This window comes from Alosa pseudoharengus, unplaced genomic scaffold (assembly GCF_046254945.1).
Source record: "Alosa pseudoharengus isolate Yale_2024_CS ecotype anadromous, Long Island Sound unplaced genomic scaffold, YU_APseudo_1.1 YU_APseudo_1.1_scf_18, whole genome shotgun sequence".
NCBI lineage: Eukaryota > Metazoa > Chordata > Actinopteri > Clupeiformes > Clupeidae > Alosa > Alosa pseudoharengus.
The window spans coordinates 792358-805680 of record NW_027468650.1 but is presented as its reverse complement, the minus strand read 5'-3'; positions in this window follow the sequence as shown (position 1 = coordinate 805680).

The window sequence follows — 13323 nt, the reverse complement described above, 5'->3', positions numbered from 1 at the left end:
CATTATCACATCTCTACCTTTAACATGTTAGAGTGCTCTCATTATCACATCTCTACCTTTAACATGTTAGAGTGTGCTCTCATTATCACATCTCTACCTTTAACATGTTAGAGTGCTCTCATTATCACATCTCTACCTTTAACATGTTAGAGTGTGCTCTCATTATCACATCTCTACCTTTAACATGTTAGAGTGTGCTCTCATTATCACATCTCTACCTTTAACATGTTAGAGTGTGCTCTCATTATCACATCTCTACCTTTAACATGTTAGAGTGTGCTCTCATTATCACATCTCTACCTTTAACATGTTAGAGTGTGCTCTCATTATCACATCTCTACCTTTAACATGTTAGAGTGTGCTCTCATTATCACATCTCTACCTTTAACATGTTAGAGTGCTCTCATTATCACATCTCTACCTTTAACATGTTAGAGTGCTCTCATTATCACATCTCTACCTTTAACATGTTAGAGTGCTCTCATTATCACATCTCTACCTTTAACATGTTAGAGTGTGCTCTCATTATCACATCTCTACCTTTAACATGTTAGAGTGTGCTCTCATTATCACATCTCTACCTTTAACATGTTAGAGTGTGCTCTCATTATCACATCTCTACCTTTAACATGTTAGAGTGCTCTCATTATCACATCTCTACCTTTAACATGTTAGAGTGCTCTCATTATCACATCTCTACCTTTAACATGTTAGAGTGCTCTCATTATCACATCTCTACCTTTAACATGTTAGAGTGCTCTCATTATCACATCTCTACCTTTAACATGTTAGAGTGTGCTCTCATTATCACATCTCTACCTTTAACATGTTAGAGTGTGCTCTCATTATCACATCTCTACCTTTAACATGTTAGAGTGTGCTCTCATTATCACATCTCTACCTTTAACATGTTAGAGTGTGCTCTCATTATCACATCTCTACCTTTAACATGTTAGAGTGTGCTCTCATTATCACATCTCTACCTTTAACATGTTAGAGTGTGCTCTCATTATCACATCTCTACCTTTAACATGTTAGAGTGCTCTCATTATCACATCTCTACCTTTAACATGTTAGAGTGTGCTCTCATTATCACATCTCTACCTTTAACATGTTAGAGTGCTCTCATTATCACATCTCTACCTTTAACATGTTAGAGTGTGCTCTCATTATCACATCTCTACCTTTAACATGTTAGAGTGTGCTCTCATTATCACATCTCTACCTTTAACATGTTAGAGTGTGCTCTCATTATCACATCTCTACCTTTAACATGTTAGAGTGTGCTCTCATTATCACATCTCTACCTTTAACATGTTAGAGTGTGCTCTCATTATCACATCTCTACCTTTAACATGTTAGAGTGTGCTCTCATTATCACATCTCTACCTTTAACATGTTAGAGTGCTCTCATTATCACATCTCTACCTTTAACATGTTAGAGTGCTCTCATTATCACATCTCTACCTTTAACATGTTAGAGTGCTCTCATTATCACATCTCTACCTTTAACATGTTAGAGTGCTCTCATTATCACATCTCTACCTTTAACATGTTAGAGTGTGCTCTCATTATCACATCTCTACCTTTAACATGTTAGAGTGTGCTCTCATTATCACATCTCTACCTTTAACATGTTAGAGTGTGCTCTCATTATCACATCTCTACCTTTAACATGTTAGAGTGTGCTCTCATTATCACATCTCTACCTTTAACATGTTAGAGTGCTCTCATTATCACATCTCTACCTTTAACATGTTAGAGTGTGCTCTCATTATCACATCTCTACCTTTAACATGTTAGAGTGCTCTCATTATCACATCTCTACCTTTAACATGTTAGAGTGTGCTCTCATTATCACATCTCTACCTTTAACATGTTAGAGTGTGCTCTCATTATCACATCTCTACCTTTAACATGTTAGAGTGTGCTCTCATTATCACATCTCTACCTTTAACATGTTAGAGTGTGCTCTCATTATCACATCTCTACCTTTAACATGTTAGAGTGTGCTCTCATTATCACATCTCTACCTTTAACATGTTAGAGTGCTCTCATTATCACATCTCTACCTTTAACATGTTAGAGTGTGCTCTCATTATCACATCTCTACCTTTAACATGTTAGAGTGCTCTCATTATCACATCTCTACCTTTAACATGTTAGAGTGTGCTCTCATTATCACATCTCTACCTTTAACATGTTAGAGTGTGCTCTCATTATCACATCTCTACCTTTAACATGTTAGAGTGTGCTCTCATTATCACATCTCTACCTTTAACATGTTAGAGTGTGCTCTCATTATCACATCTCTACCTTTAACATGTTAGAGTGTGCTCTCATTATCACATCTCTACCTTTAACATGTTAGAGTGTGCTCTCATTATCACATCTCTACCTTTAACATGTTAGAGTGCTCTCATTATCACATCTCTACCTTTAACATGTTAGAGTGCTCTCATTATCACATCTCTACCTTTAACATGTTAGAGTGCTCTCATTATCACATCTCTACCTTTAACATGTTAGAGTGCTCTCATTATCACATCTCTACCTTTAACATGTTAGAGTGTGCTCTCATTATCACATCTCTACCTTTAACATGTTAGAGTGTGCTCTCATTATCACATCTCTACCTTTAACATGTTAGAGTGTGCTCTCATTATCACATCTCTACCTCTCATTATCACATCTCTACCTCTCATTATCACATCTCTACCTTTAACATGTTAGAGTGCGCTCTCATTATCACATCTCTACCTTTAACATGTTAGAGTGTGCTCTCATTATCACATCTCTACCTCTCATTATCACATCTCTACCTCTCATTATCACATCTCTACCTTTAACATGTTAGAGTGCGCTCTCATTATCACATCTCTACCTTTAACATGTTAGAGTGTGCTCTCATTATCACATCTCTACCTTTAACATGTTAGAGTGTGCTCTCATTATCACATCTCTACCTTTAACATGTTAGAGTGTGCTCTCATTATCACATCTCTACCTTTAACATGTTAGAGTGTGCTCTCATTATCACATCTCTACCTTTAACATGTTAGAGTGTGCTCTCATTATCACATCTCTACCTTTAACATGTTAGAGTGTGCTCTCATTATCACATCTCTACCTTTAACATGTTAGAGTGTGCTCTCATTATCACATCTCTACCTTTAACATGTTAGAGTGCTCTCATTATCACATCTCTACCTTTAACATGTTAGAGTGCTCTCATTATCACATCTCTACCTTTAACATGTTAGAGTGCTCTCATTATCACATCTCTACCTTTAACATGTTAGAGTGCTCTCATTATCACATCTCTACCTTTAACATGTTAGAGTGTGCTCTCATTATCACATCTCTACCTTTAACATGTTAGAGTGTGCTCTCATTATCACATCTCTACCTTTAACATGTTAGAGTGTGCTCTCATTATCACATCTCTACCTCTCATTATCACATCTCTACCTCTCATTATCACATCTCTACCTTTAACATGTTAGAGTGCGCTCTCATTATCACATCTCTACCTTTAACATGTTAGAGTGTGCTCTCATTATCACATCTCTACCTCTCATTATCACATCTCTACCTCTCATTATCACATCTCTACCTTTAACATGTTAGAGTGCGCTCTCATTATCACATCTCTACCTTTAACATGTTAGAGTGTGCTCTCATTATCACATCTCTACCTTTAACATGTTAGAGTGTGCTCTCATTATCACATCTCTACCTTTAACATGTTAGAGTGTGCTCTCATTATCACATCTCTACCTTTAACATGTTAGAGTGTGCTCTCATTATCACATCTCTACCTTTAACATGTTAGAGTGTGCTCTCATTATCACATCTCTACCTTTAACATGTTAGAGTGTGCTCTCATTATCACATCTCTACCTTTAACATGTTAGAGTGTGCTCTCATTATCACATCTCTACCTTTAACATGTTAGAGTGCTCTCATTATCACATCTCTACCTTTAACATGTTAGAGTGCTCTCATTATCACATCTCTACCTTTAACATGTTAGAGTGCTCTCATTATCACATCTCTACCTTTAACATGTTAGAGTGTGCTCTCATTATCACATCTCTACCTTTAACATGTTAGAGTGCTCTCATTATCACATCTCTACCTCTCATTATCACATCTCTTCCATTAACATGTTAGAGTGTGCTCTCATTATCACATCTCTACCTTTAACATGTTAGAGTGCTCTCATTATCACATCTCTACCTTTAACATGTTAGAGTGTGCTCTCATTATCACATCTCTACCTTTAACATGTTAGAGTGCTCTCATTATCACATCTCTACCTCTCATTATCACATCTCTTCCATTAACATGTTAGAGTGTGCTCTCATTATCACATCTCTACCTTTAACATGTTAGAGTGCGCTCTCATTATCACATCTCTACCTCTCATTATCACATCTCTTCCATTAACATGTTAGAGTGTGCTCTCATTATCACATCTCTACCTTTAACATGTTAGAGTGTGCTCTCATTATCACATCTCTACCTTTAACATGTTAGAGTGCTCTCATTATCACATCTCTACCTTTAACATGTTAGAGTGTGCTCTCATTATCACATCTCTACCTTTAACATGTTAGAGTGTGCTCTCATTATCACATCTCTACCTTTAACATGTTAGAGTGCTCTCATTATCACATCTCTACCTTTAACATGTTAGAGTGTGCTCTCATTATCACATCTCTACCTTTAACATGTTAGAGTGCTCTCATTATCACATCTCTACCTTTAACATGTTAGAGTGCTCTCATTATCACATCTCTACCTTTAACATGTTAGAGTGTGCTCTCATTATCACATCTCTACCTTTAACATGTTAGAGTGTGCTCTCATTATCACATCTCTACCTTTAACATGTTAGAGTGTGCTCTCATTATCACATCTCTACCTTTAACATGTTAGAGTGTGCTCTCATTATCACATCTCTACCATTAACATGTTAGAGTGTGCTCTCATTATCACATCTCTACCATTAACATGTTAGAGTGTGCTCTCATTATCACATCTCTACCATTAACATGTTAGAGTGTGCTCTCATTATCACATCTCTACCTTTAACATGTTAGAGTGCTCTCATTATCACATCTCTACCTTTAACATGTTAGAGTGCTCTCATTATCACATCTCTACCTTTAACATGTTAGAGTGCTCTCATTATCACATCTCTACCTTTAACATGTTAGAGTGTGCTCTCATTATCACATCTCTACCTCTCATTATCACATCTCTACCTCTCATTATCACATCTCTACCTTTAACATGTTAGAGTGTGCTCTCATTATCACATCTCTACCTTTAACATGTTAGAGTGTGCTCTCATTATCACATCTCTACCTCTCATTATCACATCTCTACCTCTCATTATCACATCTCTACCTTTAACATGTTAGAGTGCGCTCTCATTATCACATCTCTACCTTTAACATGTTAGAGTGTGCTCTCATTATCACATCTCTACCTCTCATTATCACATCTCTACCTCTCATTATCACATCTCTACCTTTAACATGTTAGAGTGCGCTCTCATTATCACATCTCTACCTTTAACATGTTAGAGTGTGCTCTCATTATCACATCTCTACCTTTAACATGTTAGAGTGTGCTCTCATTATCACATCTCTACCTTTAACATGTTAGAGTGTGCTCTCATTATCACATCTCTACCTTTAACATGTTAGAGTGTGCTCTCATTATCACATCTCTACCTTTAACATGTTAGAGTGCTCTCATTATCACATCTCTACCTTTAACATGTTAGAGTGCTCTCATTATCACATCTCTACCTTTAACATGTTAGAGTGCTCTCATTATCACATCTCTACCTTTAACATGTTAGAGTGCTCTCATTATCACATCTCTACCTTTAACATGTTAGAGTGTGCTCTCATTATCACATCTCTACCTTTAACATGTTAGAGTGCTCTCATTATCACATCTCTACCTTTAACATGTTAGAGTGTGCTCTCATTATCACATCTCTACCTTTAACATGTTAGAGTGTGCTCTCATTATCACATCTCTACCTTTAACATGTTAGAGTGTGCTCTCATTATCACATCTCTACCTTTAACATGTTAGAGTGTGCTCTCATTATCACATCTCTACCTTTAACATGTTAGAGTGTGCTCTCATTATCACATCTCTACCTTTAACATGTTAGAGTGCTCTCATTATCACATCTCTACCTTTAACATGTTAGAGTGTGCTCTCATTATCACATCTCTACCTTTAACATGTTAGAGTGCTCTCATTATCACATCTCTACCTTTAACATGTTAGAGTGCTCTCATTATCACATCTCTACCTTTAACATGTTAGAGTGTGCTCTCATTATCACATCTCTACCTTTAACATGTTAGAGTGTGCTCTCATTATCACATCTCTACCTTTAACATGTTAGAGAGTGCTCTCATTATCACATCTCTACCTTTAACATGTTAGAGTGTGCTCTCATTATCACATCTCTACCTCTCATTATCACATCTCTACCTTTAACATGTTAGAGTGTGCTCTCATTATCACATCTCTTCCTCTCATTATCACATCTCTACCTTTAACATGTTAGAGTGCTCTCATTATCACATCTCTTCCTCTCATTATCACATCTCTACCTTTAACATGTTAGAGTGCTCTCATTATCACATCTCTTCCTTTAACATGTTAGAGTGTGCTCTCATTATCACATCTCTACCTTTAACATGTTAGAGTGTGCTCTCATTATCACATCTCTACCTTTAACATGTTAGAGTGCTCTCATTATCACATCTCTACCTTTAACATGTTAGAGAGTGCTCTCATTATCACATCTCTACCTTTAACATGTTAGAGTGTGCTCTCATTATCACATCTCTACCTTTAACATGTTAGAGTGTGCTCTCATTATCACATCTCTACCTTTAACATGTTAGAGTGCTCTCATTATCACATCTCTACCTTTAACATGTTAGAGTGCTCTCATTATCACATCTCTACCTTTAACATGTTAGAGTGCTCTCATTATCACATCTCTACCTTTAACATGTTAGAGTGCTCTCATTATCACATCTCTACCTTTAACATGTTAGAGTGTGCTCTCATTATCACATCTCTACCTTTAACATGTTAGAGTGTGCTCTCATTATCACATCTCTACCTTTAACATGTTAGAGTGCTCTCATTATCACATCTCTACCTTTAACATGTTAGAGTGTGCTCTCATTATCACATCTCTACCTTTAACATGTTAGAGTGTGCTCTCATTATCACATCTCTACCTTTAACATGTTAGAGTGCTCTCATTATCACATCTCTACCTTTAACATGTTAGAGTGCTCTCATTATCACATCTCTACCTTTAACATGTTAGAGTGTGCTCTCATTATCACATCTCTACCTTTAACATGTTAGAGTGTGCTCTCATTATCACATCTCTACCTTTAACATGTTAGAGAGTGCTCTCATTATCACATCTCTACCTTTAACATGTTAGAGTGTGCTCTCATTATCACATCTCTACCTCTCATTATCACATCTCTACCTTTAACATGTTAGAGTGTGCTCTCATTATCACATCTCTTCCTCTCATTATCACATCTCTACCTTTAACATGTTAGAGTGCTCTCATTATCACATCTCTTCCTCTCATTATCACATCTCTACCTTTAACATGTTAGAGTGCTCTCATTATCACATCTCTTCCTTTAACATGTTAGAGTGTGCTCTCATTATCACATCTCTACCTTTAACATGTCAGAGTGTGCTCTCATTATCACATCTCTACCTTTAACATGTTAGAGTGCTCTCATTATCACATCTCTACCTTTAACATGTTAGAGAGTGCTCTCATTATCACATCTCTACCTTTAACATGTTAGAGTGTGCTCTCATTATCACATCTCTACCTTTAACATGTTAGAGTGTGCTCTCATTATCACATCTCTACCTTTAACATGTTAGAGTCTCATTATCACATCTCTACCATTAACATGTTAGAGTCTCTACCTTTAACATGTTAGAGTCTCATTATCACATCTCTACCTTTAACATGTTAGAGTGTGCTCTCATTATCACATCTCTACCTTTAACATGTTAGAGTGCTCTCATTATCACATCTCTACCTTTAACATGTTAGAGTGTGCTCTCATTATCACATCTCTACCTTTAACATGTTAGAGTGTGCTCTCATTATCACATCTCTACCTTTAACATGTTAGAGTGTGCTCTCATTATCACATCTCTACCTTTAACATGTTAGAGAGTGCTCTCATTATCACATCTCTACCTTTAACATGTTAGAGTGTGCTCTCATTATCACATCTCTACCTCTCATTATCACATCTCTACCTTTAACATGTTAGAGTGTGCTCTCATTATCACATCTCTTCCTCTCATTATCACATCTCTACCTTTAACATGTTAGAGTGCTCTCATTATCACATCTCTTCCTCTCATTATCACATCTCTACCTTTAACATGTTAGAGTGCTCTCATTATCACATCTCTTCCTTTAACATGTTAGAGTGTGCTCTCATTATCACATCTCTACCTTTAACATGTTAGAGTGCTCTCATTATCACATCTCTACCTTTAACATGTTAGAGAGTGCTCTCATTATCACATCTCTACCTTTAACATGTTAGAGTGTGCTCTCATTATCACATCTCTACCTTTAACATGTTAGAGTGTGCTCTCATTATCACATCTCTACCTTTAACATGTTAGAGTCTCATTATCACATCTCTACCATTAACATGTTAGAGTCTCTACCTTTAACATGTTAGAGTCTCATTATCACATCTCTACCTTTAACATGTTAGAGTGTGCTCTCATTATCACATCTCTACCTTTAACATGTTAGAGTGCTCTCATTATCACATCTCTACCTTTAACATGTTAGAGTGTGCTCTCATTATCACATCTCTACCTTTAACATGTTAGAGTGTGCTCTCATTATCACATCTCTACCTTTAACATGTTAGAGTGTGCTCTCATTATCACATCTCTACCTTTAACATGTTAGAGAGTGCTCTCATTATCACATCTCTACCTTTAACATGTTAGAGTGTGCTCTCATTATCACATCTCTACCTCTCATTATCACATCTCTACCTTTAACATGTTAGAGTGTGCTCTCATTATCACATCTCTTCCTCTCATTATCACATCTCTACCTTTAACATGTTAGAGTGCTCTCATTATCACATCTCTTCCTCTCATTATCACATCTCTACCTTTAACATGTTAGAGTGCTCTCATTATCACATCTCTTCCTTTAACATGTTAGAGTGTGCTCTCATTATCACATCTCTACCTTTAACATGTTAGAGTGTGCTCTCATTATCACATCTCTACCTTTAACATGTTAGAGTGCTCTCATTATCACATCTCTACCTTTAACATGTTAGAGAGTGCTCTCATTATCACATCTCTACCTTTAACATGTTAGAGTGTGCTCTCATTATCACATCTCTACCTTTAACATGTTAGAGTGTGCTCTCATTATCACATCTCTACCTTTAACATGTTAGAGTCTCATTATCACATCTCTACCATTAACATGTTAGAGTCTCTACCTTTAACATGTTAGAGTCTCATTATCACATCTCTACCTTTAACATGTTAGAGTGTGCTCTCATTATCACATCTCTACCTTTAACATGTTAGAGTGCTCTCATTATCACATCTCTACCTTTAACATGTTAGAGTGTGCTCTCATTATCACATCTCTACCTTTAACATGTTAGAGTGTGCTCTCATTATCACATCTCTACCTTTAACATGTTAGAGTGTGCTCTCATTATCACATCTCTACCTTTAACATGTTAGAGAGTGCTCTCATTATCACATCTCTACCTTTAACATGTTAGAGTGTGCTCTCATTATCACATCTCTACCTCTCATTATCACATCTCTACCTTTAACATGTTAGAGTGTGCTCTCATTATCACATCTCTTCCTCTCATTATCACATCTCTACCTTTAACATGTTAGAGTGCTCTCATTATCACATCTCTTCCTCTCATTATCACATCTCTACCTTTAACATGTTAGAGTGCTCTCATTATCACATCTCTTCCTTTAACATGTTAGAGTGTGCTCTCATTATCACATCTCTACCTTTAACATGTTAGAGTGTGCTCTCATTATCACATCTCTACCTTTAACATGTTAGAGTGCTCTCATTATCACATCTCTACCTTTAACATGTTAGAGAGTGCTCTCATTATCACATCTCTACCTTTAACATGTTAGAGTGTGCTCTCATTATCACATCTCTACCTTTAACATGTTAGAGTGTGCTCTCATTATCACATCTCTACCTTTAACATGTTAGAGTCTCATTATCACATCTCTACCATTAACATGTTAGAGTCTCTACCTTTAACATGTTAGAGTCTCATTATCACATCTCTACCTTTAACATGTTAGAGTGTGCTCTCATTATCACATCTCTACCTTTAACATGTTAGAGTGCTCTCATTATCACATCTCTACCTTTAACATGTTAGAGTGTGCTCTCATTATCACATCTCTACCTTTAACATGTTAGAGTGTGCTCTCATTATCACATCTCTACCTTTAACATGTTAGAGTGTGCTCTCATTATCACATCTCTACCTTTAACATGTTAGAGAGTGCTCTCATTATCACATCTCTACCTTTAACATGTTAGAGTGTGCTCTCATTATCACATCTCTACCTCTCATTATCACATCTCTACCTTTAACATGTTAGAGTGTGCTCTCATTATCACATCTCTTCCTCTCATTATCACATCTCTACCTTTAACATGTTAGAGTGCTCTCATTATCACATCTCTTCCTCTCATTATCACATCTCTACCTTTAACATGTTAGAGTGCTCTCATTATCACATCTCTTCCTTTAACATGTTAGAGTGTGCTCTCATTATCACATCTCTACCTTTAACATGTTAGAGTGTGCTCTCATTATCACATCTCTACCTTTAACATGTTAGAGTGCTCTCATTATCACATCTCTACCTTTAACATGTTAGAGAGTGCTCTCATTATCACATCTCTACCTTTAACATGTTAGAGTGTGCTCTCATTATCACATCTCTACCTTTAACATGTTAGAGTGTGCTCTCATTATCACATCTCTACCTTTAACATGTTAGAGTCTCATTATCACATCTCTACCATTAACATGTTAGAGTCTCTACCTTTAACATGTTAGAGTCTCATTATCACATCTCTACCTTTAACATGTTAGAGTGTGCTCTCATTATCACATCTCTACCTTTAACATGTTAGAGTGCTCTCATTATCACATCTCTACCTTTAACATGTTAGAGTGTGCTCTCATTATCACATCTCTACCTTTAACATGTTAGAGTGTGCTCTCATTATCACATCTCTACCTTTAACATGTTAGAGTGTGCTCTCATTATCACATCTCTACCTCTCATTATCACATCTCTACCTCTCATTATCACATCTCTACCTTTAACATGTTAGAGTGTGCTCTCATTATCACATCTCTACCTTTAACATGTTAGAGTGTGCTCTCATTATCACATCTCTACCTTTAACATGTTAGAGTCTCATTATCACATCTCTACCATTAACATGTTAGAGTCTCTACCTTTAACATGTTAGAGTCTCATTATCACATCTCTACCTTTAACATGTTAGAGTGTGCTCTCATTATCACATCTCTACCTTTAACATGTTAGAGTGTGCTCTCATTATCACATCTCTACCTTTAACATGTTAGAGAGTGCTCTCATTATCACATCTCTACCTTTAACATGTTAGAGTGTGCTCTCATTATCACATCTCTACCTCTCATTATCACATCTCTACCTCTCATTATCACATCTCTACCTTTAACATGTTAGAGTGTGCTCTCATTATCACATCTCTACCTTTAACATGTTAGAGTGTGCTCTCATTATCACATCTCTACCTTTAACATGTTAGAGTGTGCTCTCATTATCACATCTCTACCTTTAACATGTTAGAGAGTGCTCTCATTATCACATCTCTACCTTTAACATGTTAGAGTGTGCTCTCATTATCACATCTCTACCTCTCATTATCACATCTCTACCTCTCATTATCACATCTCTACCTTTAACATGTTAGAGTGTGCTCTCATTATCACATCTCTACCTTTAACATGTTAGAGTGTGCTCTCATTATCACATCTCTACCTTTAACATGTTAGAGTGTGCTCTCATTATCACATCTCTACCTTTAACATGTTAGAGTCTCATTATCACATCTCTACCATTAACATGTTAGAGTCTCTACCTTTAACATGTTAGAGTAGTCTCATTATCACATCTCTACCTTTAACATGTTAGAGTGTGCTCTCATTATCACATCTCTACCTTTAACATGTTAGAGTGTGCTCTCATTATCACATCTCTACCTTTAACATGTTAGAGAGTGCTCTCATTATCACATCTCTACCTTTAACATGTTAGAGTGTGCTCTCATTATCACATCTCTACCTCTCATTATCACATCTCTACCTCTCATTATCACATCTCTACCTTTAACATGTTAGAGTGTGCTCTCATTATCACATCTCTACCTTTAACATGTTAGAGTGTGCTCTCATTATCACATCTCTACCTTTAACATGTTAGAGTCTCATTATCACATCTCTACCATTAACATGTTAGAGTCTCTACCTTTAACATGTTAGAGTCTCATTATCACATCTCTACCTTTAACATGTTAGAGTGTGCTCTCATTATCACATCTCTACCTTTAACATGTTAGAGTGCTCTCATTATCACATCTCTACCTTTAACATGTTAGAGTGTGCTCTCATTATCACATCTCTACCTTTAACATGTTAGAGTGTGCTCTCATTATCACATCTCTACCTTTAACATGTTAGAGTGTGCTCTCATTATCACATCTCTACCTTTAACATGTTAGAGAGTGCTCTCATTATCACATCTCTACCTTTAACATGTTAGAGTGTGCTCTCATTATCACATCTCTACCTCTCATTATCACATCTCTACCTTTAACATGTTAGAGTGTGCTCTCATTATCACATCTCTTCCTCTCATTATCACATCTCTACCTTTAACATGTTAGAGTGCTCTCATTATCACATCTCTTCCTCTCATTATCACATCTCTACCTTTAACATGTTAGAGTGCTCTCATTATCACATCTCTTCCTTTAACATGTTAGAGTGTGCTCTCATTATCACATCTCTACCTTTAACATGTTAGAGTGTGCTCTCATTATCACATCTCTACCTTTAACATGTTAGAGTGCTCTCATTATCACATCTCTACCTTTAACATGTTAGA